Raw genomic sequence first — 6,593 nt, forward strand, 5'->3', positions numbered from 1 at the left:
ACCATGAGGTAGAACTGCAAATATCCTCTGCCCGGGGCATTGACAGTCTGTAGGGAGTAGGATGGTAAATGAAATTTACACGAATAATTACTTAATCCCAGTATCACTAAGTACCGTGCAGGAAAAGAACAAAGAGCTTCAGAGAGAGCTTGCCTTCCCTAAGGAAGTAGCATTTAAGAAGAGACCTGAAGCTAGCCAGCAGCAGGGTGGAAGGGTATGAGTCCAAGCAGAAGAAATAGCCTTATGAAGACTGCGTGGGAAGCAGCTTGTTCAAGGAGCAAGAGATGGGCCGAGGACAGTGGAGGAAATTATTCTCTAAGAATTTAGATACACAAGCTAGGCCTCATGTAGGTTTGCAGCCTAAAGTCATACTTCCTGGGGGCCCCAAAAGACTTCAAGTTCTCAATTCTCTTAAAAATGGTCCCCAGGAACTTAGGAGAAGTAAACTAAATCCTCATTGAAGAAACCCATCTTTAACCTAGGCCTCAAAAGATCACCACTGATAAACTTCCAAAGAAGATAGGCTTACGGTTAAAAAAAAAAAAAAAATCACAAAATATATCAGTAAAGAAGGCATCATGAGTATGAACTAGAAAAAGAAGAAGAAAATAGAATCAAAATGATTTCTGACAGTGGAGTTATCTAACATGGGCTATAAAAAAATATATATGTATGGAAGAAAGGATACAGGTTGCAAACAAAGAGTAGGGTATTATTTTAAAAGAACCAAGAATATTTCAAAGAAAAGTAACAAGAATAAGTTATGAAAATTATAAATAAAATAACTGAAATTAAAATCTGAGTAGGGACTTCCCTGGTGGACCAGCGGGTAAGACCCTGTGCTCCCAGTGCAGGTGGCCCAGGTTCGATTCCCAGTCAGGGAACTAGATCCCACATGCAAGCTGCAACTAAGAGTCCACATGCCGCAACTAGGAACCCACATGCCGCAACTAAAGAGCCCGCACGCCGCAACGAAGATCCCATGTGCCACAACTAAGACCGAGCACAGCCTAAATAAATAATAAATAAACAAATATTTTTTAAAACCCAGAGCAATGGCTTGTTCAGCAAATCTGTACAACTACAGAAATATTTAACAAACTGGAAATTAGATCCAAAGAATTAACCCACAATGCAACATAGAGAAATGAACAGATGAAAGATACTAAGTAATAGTTGAGTTATAAATAATAATTTAGTAAAAAGTTTTTTAAAATACATCTAGAGTCTCAGAAAGAGAATGGGAAAGGGAATATTTGAAGAAGATATGGCTTAGCTTTTTAAAGAACTGATTAGAGGTATTAAGCCCAGATTTATGAAGCCAAAGGTGTCAAAAACATAAATAAATGAAATCCACACATAAACTACTACAGTGAAACTTCAGAGCACCAAAACTGAAGAATAAGACTTTAAAAGAAAAAAAGACCAATTACAGTTGATCCCTGATGTTCAAGAATTCGTATTTGCAAATTCGCCTACTTGCTAAAATTTGTTTGTAACCCAAAATCAATATTTGCAGCACTTTCATGGTCATTTGTGGACATGCACAAAGTGGCAAAATATTTGAGTTTCTGCACACGTTTCCAGCTGAAGTCAAGTAGAGTGACCCTCTGTCTAATTTCAGCTCTCATAGTGTAAACATGTGTCCTTTTCACAGTCTATTTATCAATAGTACCACATTTTCCTAATTTCTGTGCTTTTTGTTGGTGATTTTGCTGTTGAAAATGTCCCCCGAGCATAGTGCTTAAGTGCTGTCTAGTGTCCCTAAGTGCAAGAAGGCTGTGACGTACCTTTGGAGAAGAACCATGTGTTAAGTAGGCTTCATTCAGTCATGGGTTACGGTGCTGTTAGCTTGAATTCAATGTTAATGCTTCAACAGTGTGTATTAAATAAGGTATATTTTAACAGAAACACATATAAAATAAGGTTATATATTGATCAATAATGGAAATGTTTTAGCTAAAAATTTCTAGTGATGAAGAGGTCTTACATAGTGATAGAAGATTTAATTGATCAAGAACATACATTGGTTGCGAGTTGGTATAAACAAAATAACATGATCTCAATAATATAAGGCAAGAATTGACAGAATTTAAAAAGAAAATGGAAAAAAATTTCACAAATTGCAAGTATTGATATCATACAGTCAATATTCTCTTCTACAATGCATTTAAGAAAGAAATGAGTAATTAAAGGGAAATTAATTTAAAAACCCATACTTTTAAAAATTTTCAAATATACTTTCAATAATACATTGTCCAAAGAAGAAATTATAATGGATTTTAGAAAATACATTAGAAAACCAACGAGCTAAACATCTAATACCCGAAGTTAAAAAGAAAACAACAAAATAAAACCAACATAAGTTTTTTAAAAGGTAAATACAAGAACTTCTCGGGAACTTCCCTGGTGGTGCAGTGGTTAAGAATCTGCCTGCCAATGCAGGGGACACAGGTTCAGCCTTGGTCCAGGAAGATCCCACATGACGCACAGCAACTAAGCATGTGCGCCACAACTACTGAGCCCGCGCTCTAGAGCCCGCGAGCCACAACTACTGAGCCCATGCACCACAACTACTGAAGCCCACGCACCTAGAGCCCATGCTCCGCAACAAGAGAAGCCACCGCAATGAGAAGCCCACGCACCGCAATGAAGATTAGCCCCCACTAGCTGCAACTAGAGAAAGTCCGCGTGCAGCAACAAAGACCCAACGCAGCTAAAATTAAATAAAATAAAAAAATAAATAATTTTTTTTAAAAAAAGAACTTCTGGTAGGAAAAATTCTAAGATGCCTCTCAAGATTCCTGCCTCTTTGTGTGCACACGCAATATAATCCCCACTTGTTGAGTGTGGGTTGGCTTGACCTAATCAGGTTAGCCCCTTTAAAAGAGTATGTAGAGGTCGTAGACAGAAGTCAAAGAGATCCAGAGCTTCAGCAAGGCTCTCCTACTGGGCTGGAACAAAGCAAATAGCCATGTTGTGAACTGCCTGTGGATCCACATGGCAAAGAACTGTGTTTGGCCTTTAAAGGCTGAGCGTGGTCCCCAGTCACCAGCTAGCAAGAAAATATGGACTTCATGTAACCACAGGAAATGTTCTGCCAAAACCAGTGAGCTTGTAACTGACTGTCAACAAAATAGCTACAATAAGAGATGGTAAATAGAAGATTTCTAGTGCCTTGGGTGTCCAATTCAGATGTTCGATAAATGATGGATGAAGACACCTGGAATGACGCAATCATCTTGAAATTAGATTTAAAATTATTGGGGAAGTGATCCCAGGAAGCAGGAGTGAAGGACTGGCAAAAGAATATGTTCCATTTCCACCCCACCTCCCAATTATGGAACATATAATACAAAAGTAAATGTCATGTTTCCCCTTTATGTTTTTTCATATTCAATATAATTGTACAAATATAATTAGGAAGGCATAATTCACCAACAGAGTGAACTGTGTTCCTCCAAATCAGTCTACTTATACATTAAATTCTATATTTATGGGGCTTCTCTGGTGGCGCAGTGGTTGAGAGTCTGCCTGCCGATGCAGGGGACATGGGTTCGAGCCCTGGTCTGGGAAGATCCCACATGCCGCAGAGCAACTGGGCCCGTGAGCCACAACTACTGAGCCTGCACGTCTGGAGCCTGTGCTCTGCAACAAGAGACGCCACGATAGTGAGAGGCCCCTGCACCGCAATGAAGAGTGGCCCCCGCTTGCCGCAACTAGAGAAAGCCCTCGCGCAGAAACAAAGACCCAACACAACCAAAAATAAATAAATAATAATTTTTTAAAATTTTGTAAAAAAAAAACCCCATATAATCGTTTAAATAGATCCAGGAAAAACATCTTACAAAATCCAACACCCATTGATCCATGCTGTTTCTCACCATACTAGGAATAGATGAGAACCTCTTCAATATGGAAAAGGACACCTACACAAAACCTACAGTTACATTTAATGGTGAAAGAATGGATGCTTTCCCCCTAAGATCAGGAACAAAATAAGGATGTCAATTCTCACAACTTTTATTTAACATTGTTCTAGAGGTTTAGTTAACTGGTATAAGGCAATAAAAAGAAACAAGTTATCCACATTGGAAAAGAAGAAGTAAAATGGCCTCTATTCACACACAACAAGATGTAGAGAATTTGATGAAATCTACAAAGAAGCTATTAATAAATTAGTTTAGGAGATCAATGCACAAAAATCACTTGCATTTCCATATATACTAGCAACAAACAAGCTAAAATTAAATAAACAGTTACATTTAATTATTAGTAAAAATTATTATAAATAATAAAAAACTATGAAAAGAGACAAAGAAGGACATTACATAATCGTAAAAGGATTGATCCAAGAAGACAAAAGAATTATAAATAGGAGCACCTGAATACGGAAAGCAAATATTAACAGACATAAAGGGAGAAATTGACAGTAACCCAATAATAGTAGGGGACTTTAACATCCCACTAACATCGATGGACAGATCATCCAAACAGAAAATCAATAAGGAAACACTGGCTTTAAGTGACACATTAGATTAGATGGACTTAATAGGTATACATAGAAATTCCATCCAAAAGCAGCAGAATACACATTCTTTTCAAGTGTACATGGAACATTCACCAGGATATCTCACATGCTACACCATAAAGCAAATCTCAATAAATATAAGAAGACTGAAATCATACCAAGCACCTTTCCCAACCACAACACCATGAGACTAGAAATCAACTATAAGAAAAAAAAAAACTTTTTCTCTTAGTTAACCTTTTTAGTATTTTGTCTGCCAGTTTAAAATGGTATCCTTCGGGGCTTCCCTGGTGGCGCAGTGGTTGAGAGTCTGCCTGCCGATGCAGGGGACACGGGTTCGTGCCCCGGTCCGGGAAGATCCCACATGCCGTGGAGCGGCTGGGCCCGTGAGCCATGGCGGCTGAGCCTGCGCGTCCGGAGCCTGTGCTCCGCAACAGGAGAGGCCACAACAGTGAGAGGCCCGCATACCACAAAAAAAAAAAAAAAAAGGTATCCTTCGATACCCACCAATTACCTATAAGAGAGTCAATGATCTTATTCTTTTCTCTCATCTCATTTTCAGTTACATTCTTTCTACTGTGTCAGATCATATTGCCTTTACATATTATTCTTCCCCCATGTCCCCAACTATGCTTTAATATTAGCTTTACGCTTAAAATATATTAAATTCTCATCATCTTTTGCTAAGTTCCCCCAATTATCTGTGGGCTGGATATGCTCATCCTTAGCAGATTCCTCAGAAAGTACTTGTGTGTACAGTATTCTTTGAGTTTTGCACGTTCAAAACTGTTTTTGTTTTTGTCTATTTAAATGGTCTTGTTACTTGAAGAACATCTTAGCAGAATAAAAAAATCCTTGGCTCATACTTTACTTCCTTGAGTTTCCTGAAAAGGTTACTCCACCATTTCCTTCCTTTGTCTGTTGCTCTTGAAAATCTGATGCTAGCCTAATTTTCTTACTTTTATACCGGGAATGTGGTCTATTTGCTTGGAGGCCCTGAGGATTTTTCTTTGATTTACTAGGGTATGTATCATTAGGGTATGTAATCCTTTCAGGTCAAGTTCCAGGTACTTGGTCAGCCCTTTCAATAAGCAGACAAGTTTTATTTGCAGAAAGATTTCTTATATTATAGCTTTAAATATTAGTTCTGTTTCATTATTTTGTTTTTCTTTTTTAGAGACTCTATTATTTATGTATTGGATCTTCTTTGCCTGTTGTTCACTCCTATCTCTTTTCCTCTAACAGTTTTTTAATTCTTTCTGTCTCATTTTCATATTCTTTGTTTTCCTGCCTAATGTCCATTATTACATTACTGTTTAACTTTGCTCTTTCTTGGCCTCTAATAATTTATTCTCAAATTCTTTGAGTTTAATCACGTTTTATTGCATTTCTTCCTATTGTTTGTTTGTTTTGTCCATTTTTAGTTTTAGTTTTAGAATTTTTTATTGTGAATATTTTTAATATCTCAGAATGCTTATTAAAGAATATTTAGTTCAGTTTGGAGTGTTGTGTTACAGTTTTCTTCTGCTTCATTGTCAGTTTTTGAGGAAGAATACTCATTAGCTGAAAAGTTTTATCTTGAATTTTTCATTTTCTTTTTACAGAAGTTTTGTATGGAGTTGATTTGATGTTTTCCTATACCTAGGCACTTTTTGGATAAGGTTTCTAGTTCTTCTCTGTCTGTAGAGTGAAGCGCAGTTTCTTTAACGTTGGTAGGAGGTAAGGTGTTGATGTGTCTTGTTTATCTTACATTTATTATCTCATTCTTGGCCTGGCTGAGTACCTCACACTCACCCCTAACTTCCTACATGTGGCTGGTGGGACATGTGTTCTCTCTGGCAGGCTAATAAGAGTCCTTCAGAGGAGAGCTTGACATAATGTGGCCTGATTTTGTTCCTAGAGTCCTAATCATTGAGCTGAGATCAGGTCGCTATGTTATGCCTCAGTCTCCAACTGGGTTCCAAGAATACACTATATGATCCATCATGAAGCTGACTTTTTGAAACAGGCCTTTGGTTCTGTTAAATAATATTCAAAACTGAGACGTGAATAAAAGTCCAAA

Source organism: Physeter macrocephalus, chromosome 13 (genome assembly GCF_002837175.3).
Source record: "Physeter macrocephalus isolate SW-GA chromosome 13, ASM283717v5, whole genome shotgun sequence".
NCBI lineage: Eukaryota > Metazoa > Chordata > Mammalia > Artiodactyla > Physeteridae > Physeter > Physeter macrocephalus.